Source organism: Echinops telfairi, unplaced genomic scaffold (genome assembly GCF_000313985.2).
Source record: "Echinops telfairi isolate 266 unplaced genomic scaffold, ASM31398v2 ScPeMD7_5592;HRSCAF=6446, whole genome shotgun sequence".
Lineage (NCBI taxonomy): Eukaryota > Metazoa > Chordata > Mammalia > Afrosoricida > Tenrecidae > Echinops > Echinops telfairi.
Window position 1 is genome coordinate 6,564,495 of NW_022109491.1, and position 11,625 is coordinate 6,576,119.

At 47.1% G+C, this 11,625-nt stretch overlaps 1 non-coding gene across 1 annotated transcript; it reads right to left on the bottom strand.

Annotated features, from left to right (window-relative positions):
- Positions 1–6,131: 6,131 nt before the first annotated feature.
- LOC115871428 lies at positions 6,132–6,326 on the bottom strand. Its single transcript, XR_004047296.1, has one exon. It is a non-coding gene; the product is annotated as a U2 spliceosomal RNA (small nuclear RNA).
- Positions 6,327–11,625: the final 5,299 nt, after the last annotated feature.

The following is an 11,625-nucleotide window of genomic DNA, read 5'->3' on the forward strand; positions in this document are numbered from 1 at the left end:
TTATTTAGACAGACCTGCGGAGATAATAACATGAACAAAAACAAGACAGAGCAAAGCCAAGCAACCAAAGAAAACACAATAGCAACAACAACAACAAAAAGCCAATGACATAAAAAAACCCACAACAACAAAAGAGAAAAGCTTCTAGTTAGTTCAAGGACTGTTTATTGGCCTTTAGGAGTCAAGTCTGATGGGGTGACAAGCCCTGGCCCCAAAGTCTATTTTTGGTATTCCCTGGGGACTTCATTGCTCTGTTCCCCTTGCTGTTCTGTTGCACACCCTTAGTGTTTTGCCTCGGTGTGGTGAGGTCAGATCGGGTGCAATTCCCACACTGTGTCTCCAATGCTGTCCCCTATAGGGCTAGGGGTCAGTGAGGGATGTGGTATCTCATAGGGAAGCCGGCCTTCTCTGTCTTCTCTGTGGATTGGGTGCTCTGAGCAGGAATATCATCCTCAAGGCTTGGTTGGACCACAGGAGTCTTAAGAGCTTGTGAACAGCCATCTGAAGTGCAGTTATTGGTGTCCCTGTGTCTAGGGAAGCATGCAAAAATCCAAGACACATGGTAACAATTAGTCCAATGGACTGATTACCAAATAAACATCACTGTGCATGACCCTGAGACCAGAAGAACTACGAGGTGGTGTTGGGCGACCACTACCAACTGCTCTGAAAGGGATCACAGCAGCAAATCTTGGATAGTGTGGGAGAGAAACGGAACAAAAGTCAAAATCATGGTGAAGTCTAGGATCAGTAGTCAGCTAGAAACCAGAAGAACCTCTGAGTCTCCCTTCAGGTCTGGAAGTGACCTCACCCCATGACTCCATTCTCATCCAAACAATAGACAAGTTTAAAGAAGGAAACAATTACCCGAGAGAAGTACACACTCCTTAGAAGAATGGTTGCATTTGAAATCTTGGGCAGCTGTCACTCAAGGACAAAGGTCAAAGGTCTGGAAACCAAAGCACAGGGAGGAAGTGAGATAGTGATGTTGTAAATCAATGGTGTGAAACAAAAGGTGCATGAGTTCTTGAATGGAAAACGGATGTGCTCTGTGCACCTTCACCTAACTGATAATTAACAAAAGAGAGAGAACAAATATCAGATAGTAAGATAGAGACAACAATGAAAGAGTAGAAAGAATAAATCCAAAAGTTAGTTAACCTCCCAAAGAGGAGAGAAGGTCCAAGTCCTTATGAATTGAGTAGGAAAATGACAACAGAAAGAATCCGAGGACAAAGAACCCCAGGAGACAGTTTGGCTTACATGTGCCTATCCTGAGTAGAAAGGACAATTAATTGGTACAATGTAATTTGGAAAGAAGGACCCGAAACAGACTGGTTTCCACAGGGAGAAATAAAGTTGTCAAAGATCCAAGCCCCACAAAAAGCACCAGGTACAGGTGGCTTTACAAGGGAATCTTACAAAATCTTGAAAGGATAGATAATTGCACCAGACTTCGAAATGTTTGAAGTGTGTAGCAAAATTAAAACTTCTCAATTATTGCTCAAAGTAGACAGAACGCTGATACAAAGTCAGACCAAAGTTATACACAAAATAAAATGATATTATTTTTATGAATATTGATAGATACTTAGGGAAAAACAAAAGACCCAATCTCACACCTACCTTGGGCTATGCAGGCTAACTTCCTTCCACATTTGTGGGAAATAGGCACGTTAGGGGATTTAGGCATTGTGGTAACAGCATGTAATATACATGCAGTCCCTGTACCTTCCCTAGTTAAATCCCAGGGAAGCCTATTATAGGAAAGCCTCATGGGAGTGCCCCAGAGCCAGAGTGCTATGTCCAAAGGATTCAAGAGAGCAGCCTGGCTGAGTGGGAGTGGCGCCCACAGCCAGATGGGGACTTTACCTACTTCTGGGTGGAGGAGGGGAGGTAAGCGTGCAGAGGTGACCCAGGATCTGTTTGTGGGTGCCTGGGGTGCTGGGAGAACAGCTGGCGTGGTGGCTGTGGCTGCCACTGCCCTGTTGGTGAAGCCACTTCCTGTTCACCCGTGGTCACCATCAGAGCCAGAGGCGCAGGCCAGCAGGAGCAGAGCAGAGGCAGGTCTGTCCAGCGCTGAGAGGGCATGGCTGCACGGCTGCTGGGCTGGTGGTTGAATTAAGGGCCGAGTAGGAGCCAGAGGAAAGGCAGGCTGGAGTTGGTTCCCTGCTGCCTGTTCGGTCTGGGGATTTGGGACCTTTAGAACCAGTGTTGTTAGCAACGCTGTGTGCAACAGAACACACTGCCCTCTCCTGTGCCACGCTCACACTTGTTACGTTCGAGCCCACGGTTGAAGTCACTGTGTCAATTGATCCTTTTTGTAAAGGGTCTTCCTCGTGTTTGCTGACCCTCTACCTGAGTAAGCACGATGCCCCTCTCCAGGGACTGCTCCCTCCTGACCACACGTTCAAAGGATGTGAGAGGAAGTGTCACCATCCTCACTTCCAAGGGGCATTCTGGCTGCACTGCGAAGATGGGTTGGTTCCTTCTCTGGCAGTCTCTCCATCAATGCCAGAGCTGACGGCCCATGCGCCCGTTCTTCTGGGGTGTGCCCGACTCCTGCAGCTTTCACATGCTGGGAGAACCCCGAGGTCAGGGCAGGTGCCCTACAGGTCTCAATGTGACATCTTGTTGTTAAAATCATTAGGAGAGGATACCAGAAGAAAGAGGAGCCCTGGTGGCACAACAAGTTAACCTTAGGGCTGCTAACGAGAAGGCTGGTGGTTCAAACCCATCAGCTGCTCTGAGGGAGAAAGATGAGGCTGTCAGCTTCCATAAAGACTTATGGCAGCAGTTCTCAACCTGTGGGTTGTGACCCCTTTGGGGATCGAACGACCCTTTCACAGGGGTCGCCTGATTCATCACAGTAGCAAACTGACAGTGATGAAGTAGCAAAGAAAATCATTTTATGGTTGGGGGTCACCACCACATGAGGAACTGTACGAAAGGGTCATGGTATTAGGAAGGTTGAGAGCCACTGATCTACAGTCTTGGCAGTTCTTCTTGGTCCTCGAGGGCCACTCCTTGATGGAATAAAAGGAAAAGCACTTTCCCTCAAAAGGGAAAAGGACAAGCCGATGGCGTCACAGATGTCTGTGGTCCGATGTTGCCAGAACAGATGTTAAGCCACATATACTTGTACTACAAGTAAACCAGAGGTCAACATGTTAATAAAATGAAGACATAACTGTATAGGAGTAAAATAATAATTATTTTTATCTTGAAACCTCAGAGTATGAAAGCTCTTATTATGACCAAAAAAATCAGAAGTGATATTTTACTATCAAAAGGTAAAAGCTACTGCATGGCAGACAACACTCTGAGAATACTTGAAAACAAAGTAATGATAAAGAAACATGAGAGCTGTGGTGGGAGTGACATGGTAGTTATATGGGTGTATTGTACTTGTCAGAATTCAATGAATTGTACATTCAAATTAGATGAATATTATCCATCCACATTATGCTTCAACACTGATTTGTTTTTTATTAACAAATAATCTATAACTTATCAAGGGTTCATGGGGGAGGGAGTGGGAAGAAGTGGGGAACTGATATCAGGGGCTCAAGTGGGAAGAGAATGCTTTGAAAATGATGATGGTGGCATACATGCAGATGTGCATGACTCATTGAAGGACTGTATGGATTGTGATGAGAGATGTAAGAGCCCCCAATAAAAATATTAAAATATATATATATATGATAAGCTGTGGGAAATTGTCAACTCATAGTCAAAAGGCTAACCCCTCCGTTCTAAAGAGCTTCTAGAAATCAGTAAGAAAAGTGTCAACTCAGAGAAGTATACAAAGCTTACAAAGCAGCAGTTGAAAGATGTTTATTCAAATGACTCACCATCATATACACTCTTGAATCGCCAGATTGGGAGAGCGCTATAGGCTCGCTAAGGCTCTGGGCAGAGCTTGTTGAATCAAAAGGAGAGCAGGTCCGCAGTTGCCATCAGTGGTACAAAGAGGAGATATTCACAGGACGCCCCCCACCCCACCCCCATGACTGCATAGACTGTTGGATTGGGTGCCTGAGACAAGGGCATGTTAGGTCCCAGCTTCCGGTCAGTAAGGGGTGGTATACCTAGGTGGGCGTTACACCTGGATTGGCCCATCTAAGCCAGGTGAATTTGATTCAGCCAATGGGGTCGACCAGTATCGACCACGCCTCCCAGTGGGGGTTCCTGAAAAGCCAGAAGTTTTGCTGTGTGGCTCTCTCCCAGCGGCTGCTACAGAATGCAGCATGGCCGGGCTGCAGTCCCACAACCGTGCCACTGACTCTGGCTTGTGTTCCATGTACTGTAAAATCTGAACAGCTTCTAACTTTTCATACAACTCACTTGGATCACAAACCAGGTTTCGGAGAGAGGGAGAGGGAGAGGGAGAGCCCACAGAAGCCCAGCCAGTAGAAGACCCACCGAAGCCAGCCTATGGTGGGAGGTCCACCATTAGCTGAATATCAGGCTTGGCTCTATATTCTGCCACGACTTTTAGACTCACTAATGGCCCTGGTGGCACAGTGGTTAAGCGTTGGACTGCTAACCATAAGGTTGGCATTTCAAAACCACCAGCTGCTCCTCGGGAGAAAGACGGGGCTTAAGAGCTGCTCTCAAAAATCCAGAGGGGCAGTTCTACCCTGTCCTGTGGTCACTCTGAGCAGGAATGGCCTCGGTGATAGCAGGTTTGTTTTGCCGTGAGCCAGCGTTGACTCGGCAGCACGCAACTACAGCAGAGGGACGCAGGAGTGAAATGATGCCTGCAGCAAGCTGTCGTAGAAAGAATGGCTGGAAACTAGAGGGCCACTGATGGGGAATTGGTTAAATCAACTGGCCAAGTATTATGGATCTTTAAAAATGAATGGAGGTGGAATGCAATGTAGTATCCCAGAACAGGAAAAAACAAAAACAAAAACAAATCAATACCAGTGGAAACCTGGTGATATCCAAATAAAATCTAAAGTTGAGTCAATAATACATGTTAATTTCTGAGTTTTGACAAATAGACGGTGACCAGGTAGGACAGTCACATTAGTTTAAATTTGTGGGAAAGGGGCAAAGCCAGCAGAGCTTCCATAGACAGAGTAAAAAGGAATGGGAAGCACCCTGTATGCCGATGTGGAAGGATTACCATGACACATTAAATGGGGAAAGCAAAGGGCAGGGCCGCTTCAATTTGTATACAATAAGAAGGGGAGGAATGAAATGCATTTGTTGAGTTTTAGCTACATTTTATAAAATCTATGAGGAGCCCGGTGGGGTAGTGGTTACACATTGGGCTGCTAACTACAACGGTAGTCAATCAGCAGTTCAAAGCCACTAACTGCTTGTAGGGAGCGAGACCAGGCTTTCTACTCCCATAAAGAGTTACAGTCTTGGAAATCCACAGGAGCAGTTCTACCCGGCCTCACGGGGGCGCCATGAGTCTGCACAGACTCGATGTGACGGTGAGTGAGTGAATGTGAGTGATAAAATCTAGGGAGGAATAAAATAAACGGATCACATTACCTCCTGGAAGGGATGACAGCTGGATCATTTAGGGGCCCAAATGGGAGAAAGTATTTGAACTGTATGTGCACTTAAAAAACAAAACAAACTACACATTTATTGTTTGAGGCTCATGAATTTATTAACTGTTCAAATAACTAAATAACTTTTTTTAAAGTCACACGAGAAAAGGAAAGACAAGTTTTATTAGCTCTTAAAATGTACTTTAAAGCTACCGTAAACAAAACAGCTTGAAATCATTCCAAAGTAAACAGACAGATCAACCAACCAAAATGGCTCAGCCAAAACAAACTCAAGAACATTTAAGAATTTAGTAAATGAGAAATGACAGAGGTGACATTTCTAATCTGTGGGAAAGTGGGGCCTTGGCCTGCGTGTGCATGTGTGTGTGGGTTTGAATCTCTTAATGAGTGAGGTCTGTATCAGTTCTTGTTGCTGTGACTGAGGATCTACACAGAATATACAACAATTCAACTTTTACACGTATAATTCTGTGACATTGATGTGGCATTCTATGAATTGAGCTACTACTCTCATCCTTCTTGTCCACATTGTTCCTCCGCCGTTGACATCAACTGGCTGCCCTTAAGTCTCCCTCCCCCCACCCACCCCCACCCCCAAGAGGGTGCACTGTTCCTGGAGGTACTGCAATACCAGGTCAATGCAAGAGTGGACGGAGCAAGCCAAGCTCCTGGTCCATCTTCTAGGTGCAAAAATACATTTAATACGTTGCCTTCCGATAGAGGACGTATCAGATATTAAACGGATAAGAACAGATACTACACTTGATCTTAGCCAAAAGGCTGAGAAGTGATTGCCCCTTGTTTCTTATCTAATCTTTGAAGTTGTGGTTTTCAAATTGGTCTAGGCAGACCTTCTGTCCTAGCTGAACTATTGTTTGGTTTAAAGAAGACTTCATGTTTAAGGTTAAAGATTATCTCAACGCAATAGTTTCAGGTGTTCATCCAGTCTCTGTGGTTCCCCAAGGTCAAGGTCGGGAGACTATCCCCACAAATTAGCAATTCTGTTTTACATCTCTCCCCTTTCGACCAGGGGAAAAGTAGTGTCTTATTTGGTAAATTATGTTGGGACAATTAAGGGAGCCTTTTATCATGGGCAAGTGCTTTTCAAATGGATTGGATATTTAAAGGTAAAGACCATAATCTAAAAAGTACAGTACAAGGAGAGAAATATAGCTAAGTATTCATGTACTTTTGAGGTGGGGAAAATGGTGAAAGAAAAACAGGAAAATAGTTTACTATATAAAATCACAAATTTCTATTGCAGAAGGCCCCATAAACATCACAGAGAGAAAAGGACACATTGGTGGGGGGGGCGGGAGCAAGATCGCCTACAGGCTGACAACATGACTGTGTAAGGCCCTTCCCTGTATTAAGAAAAGGCCAATATCTCATTTTAAAGGTGTGCAAAGGACACGCGTGACAAGCTAATAAGAGACCAGGAAAAGAAGAAGCACACATTAACACTAAAACACAGACACACACACACCCTTTGAACTAATAAAGGTGTGCAAAGTAAAAGAACAATGAGAGCGGTTTTTTTCCCTACGATCAGAGGCTAACAATAACAAGTCTGGCATTTTCACAATAGAGAGAAGACACTCACACAGACGTCTGGTAATTAGAATAATGTTTGAGGGAGGAAATTGGATATCGTCACAAACCATTCCTTTGTTATCCACATACACTTTTACCCAATAGTTCCTCTTCCAGGAATTTATCCTAGGGAGGTAATTGAACAGAGAACCCAAAGATATTTTTACGAAGTTGTTTGCCACAGCAGGGTTTATAGAAATGATAACACCTAATAATAGAGAGTATATTTTTATAGACGATGACTGACCTGTACAATGACAGCCCAGGAAGCCATTACCAACAAGGCAGAGAAAGGACATTCCCAATACTCTGGGTCAGGGGTCCTCAAACTACGTCCCGCATTTACCCGGCCCGCCGGGTGTTTTTGCCCGTTTTGTTTTTTCACTAAAATAAGATATGTGCAGTGTGCACAGGAATTTGTTCATTTTTTTTTTTTAACTATAGTCCAGTCCTCCAACGGTCTGAGGGACAGTGCACTGGCCCCCTGTTTAAATAGTTTAAGGATCCCTGGTCTAGATGGTTCTCTTTAGGGAAGAGATTACAGGACAATTTGTATCAACCACCTGATCTCGTTTTGGTTAAAGTACATATTCGATCATTTAAATTGCTGGGCGCCTATGTGGAAAAACTTAAAAATGTTTTTCTCTGAATAGGTCATTTTGGGGGGGTCGTTTTGTGTTGCTCTCAAATGCCTCCTGAAATCATCGGTTCTGCGGACTAAGTAACGTTGATAGATACAAACGTGAGTCTTTGTTGCTTGGCAGGCAGGCATGGTTCCATGTCCCTGAGGCTCTGAGCAAACCCGAAGGCGGTATAGAAACAAATAAAGAAAACTCTTTCTGCAGGTTTTACTGCTGTTGCCCATGGATGAGCACAAGTACAAATAAGTGCTTCAGAGGTGGTAAGGGGCTCCATGCTCTAAGTGCTGGGTTGCTAGCCAAAAAGCCCAGCAGTTTGAACCCACCAACACCGGTGGCAGAGAAGAGGAATAAGAATCTCAATAAAAAAAATGCTAACCCCCCCCCACCCACCCCAAAAAAACCCTTAGGAAGCAAAGAAAGGAAAACATAAGCACAATGTCAACTTGCTAACCAGACACAGGTTTGAAGTTCTCGGAACCCCTCATTGCGAGCAAATCACTGGGCTGCAAATGAACATCAACTTAGGAATCAATTATGTATAGCCACTGTTAAATATTTTATCCGTCCTTAGCCATTATGCGTCTTGGCCCAGCTACAAGGAGAAAGAAAAATATAGCCCCATCTTCAGCATTATCGGTCTCTTCATCTTTTTCTTCCCCCATCAACATTCAACAAGGACTCTTCCAAGAGAGGGAGGGAGGAAAAAACAAACAAAATGTAGTCATGATTGGAATAAGAAATCACCTTGGCACACAGAACTGCAAATGCACGACTTGATTGAAGGATGGCCAGGTGACTTCACCTGTCTCCTTGTTTGTCTCATCCCTCAACGTCATGAACCATTCGCTCTACTTCATGTGCTCCGTTCAGGTGAAGGCGGGAGGGGGGGGGGGTGTATTCCCCTGGCTCCCTAGCAGCGAGTGTATCAATGTGAGGAGTTCCCTTTCAGGAGCTGATGTGGCCCATTCCATCTTTCCCCATTTGGCTGGCTGCCCGGACGCTCTTCCTGCGTGCCTGGCTCTTCTCCCTTGACCATTTGTTTCTTCCTTCACCGTTGGCCCGGCGGCGCGTCTGTTGGGGACACATGCCAGCCCCACTGGGCACCAGCCCTAAGAACAGGAGCCAAGCACCCTGAGGCTGGAGGAAGGGCGCCCAGGCCGGCTGTCCAGAGGAACCTGTAGGTGTTGCAACTGGGTTGCAACTGTCCCCTTCCGTGGGGGCAACAACCTACCAGTCCCCGGCCATCCTGGAGCGGGGGTTATTTGGACTCACTTGTCTGTCTTTTTGCACTGCGGATTGCGTGAAGATCAACAGAGCGGATCATCAGTTTCCCATTCAACCACACATTTCATCTGCACGTGGTCGGGGTCCGCAGCTGAAATCCCACTCGTGAACGTCACGTGGCCCACTTCCCTCCCTCCACTTCCCGTCTTCATCCCTCCTCTGCTGACCCTGCTGAACCTTGTCCTTGGGTAAATGCTGCCCTCTAGGTCTTAAAATGATTTATTCTTTTTTTAATTTAATTTTTATAATGATCTGATTATTCTAAGGCACAGCACCCCTTGCCAGTAGTATTGCCCCCCTGGAATCGCCTTGCAAGTACTGCTTGGCATTGTAAGCGTGTGCACAAAAGTGTCATTTCCCAGTCAGGTAGCACAGGTGCATACATGTAAATGCATATGTTGCTAGTTGGGGGGGAGTTGATTCCGACAGAGGTCAAAGGCCGTGACCTTTCAGAAGCAGATCGCCAGACCTGTCTTCCAAGGTGCCTCTGAGTGTGTCCCAAGTCCCCCCCTTTCAGCTAGTAAGTAGCTGGGCGCTTAACCATGTGTGCCATCCAGGGGCTCCTGTACGTGCCCAGACCCAGTGGAAACCATCTCATGGAAAGTTGTGTGCATGTGCGTATTTGAAGATCAGGATTGAGCAAATACATCAGCATGCTTCGAAGGTTACTCCAGGAGTGACGGATTACCTAGGAATGACAGATTTGCCTTGCTTCCTGATTCCGGTGGGTGATAGGTGGGTCCTGGGTGAGTCTCGGGGTCCACCGGTGCCATGCAGCAGTTGCTGGACTTGACTGGGCTCTGCAGTCACCACTGTGGCATGACAGGAAGCCCCTTCTCCCGCCCTTGGCCAGGGCGCTCCTTAGCCATGCTCTGCAGGTATTTCACCGAGTTAATGATTTAGTCCCTGAGTCACTAGGAACACAACGGCTAGCCTGAGTCAACTTGGGGACGGCATACCTCAGAGAGCAGCCAGAGGCCTGGAATGCTCTCCAAAACCTGATGGGCAACTCCGCCCCCAGCGGAGACTGAAAGCTAGCCGGGCTGTCAGGGAAGAAGCCTGGGAAAGAATCTGGCTGGCTGTTACGTAAGAACAGCGCCTGCCACGTGAGTTGCAAGGGAACCTGCTCCAGGTCAGAAACAATGACACGAATGCTATTTCCTCGTGGTTTCGGGGGGGCCTGGTGAGAGACTGAGTGGAAAGGAATGCAGCCCACACAGCCTGCCCACCCCAGGGCTCTAAGAGCAGGTGCTCTGCTCTCTAGCTTTTCTGGTCCTTTCTTTGGACCAACAACCCAGCCTGCTCCCAGGCTGGAGGGTCAGCAGCTCAGTCAGCCCCATGGGTCAGAGCTGCAGACCACAGGGAAGCTCGCAGCTGCTGGCTGAGCCTGGTGGTTTGAACCCACGGAGCAGCTCTGGGGGAGAAAGGCCCTGGCGACCTGCTCCTGTGATGAGCTCAGCCAAGGAAGCCCCACGGGGCAGGTCTCCTCGGTCCTATAAGGCTGTAGGAGTTGGCATCAGCTCAATGGCACGCACCTACAAGACCTCCAAACTCACCGGCATGGCGTCGGTGCACACTCCTGGCACCCTACAGGACCGGGGAGAACTAATCCTGCGGCCTTCCGAGACTGTCCTTCACGGGAGGAGGTTTCCTCGTTCTCCTGTGCGGTGGCTGGGTGATTCTGAACCGTGACCTTGCGGTTAGGGGCCCAACGCTTAATCCACTACGCATAAGGCCCAGACCTCCTGCGCCGCACACAACAACATACTCGTTTAGGAAGTGGGTGTCCTGCACAGGGCACCTGAAGCTTGCTGTTCCCAAGTGGACTGGCAGCCTTGGGTAAGCCCCAGGATAGATGCTGACAGTCATAGAGTTTGGAGCCCTGAGGCGCACTGTTAAGCACATCACCCTAACTGAAGGAGCATCTGTCGGAACCTAGCAGCTCCAGGGACAGAGATATGGCAGTCGGCTTCCTCAACGCTACCGGTTACCCAGGAAAGAGTAAGGATGAATCTGCAAGATACCTCCCCAAACACGGATGAACCTGGGGGGCGTTATGCTGCGTGGCATTCGTCAGCCACAAAAGGACAGATACTGTTTGAGACTGCTATTATAGATAGTGAACAGGTTTCCACCCTAAAAGAAACATTCTTTGATGGCTCTCAAGGGAAGGAGGAGAAGGGAGGGAAGGAGAGAGGGGAAGTGACTTGCAAAAGAGTAGGTGAAGAGGGAGGTCAACAGAATGATGGAAGCAGGCTAAGGCTTTGCCAAGGTTACGGGCATGAGAGGCAAGGACTGCTACACACACACACACACACACACACACACACACCTACAATAGCAGTGATCGACAAGTAGATTCTTGGCTGAACAGGTGTGGGAGGGAGGATGGGTGTTATGCCTATGGACATAGGTAGATTTGACAGAAGCTCTTTATACATATATTGCAAATATATTCATGAATGCGCTCGAGCACCCAGGGGGCAACGTTATGAAAGTGCCTTAGCCCAAACCCAAAGCCCTTGTGGAACTGATTTGGGCCTCTCTCAGGACCATAGTCTTGGGAGACACCA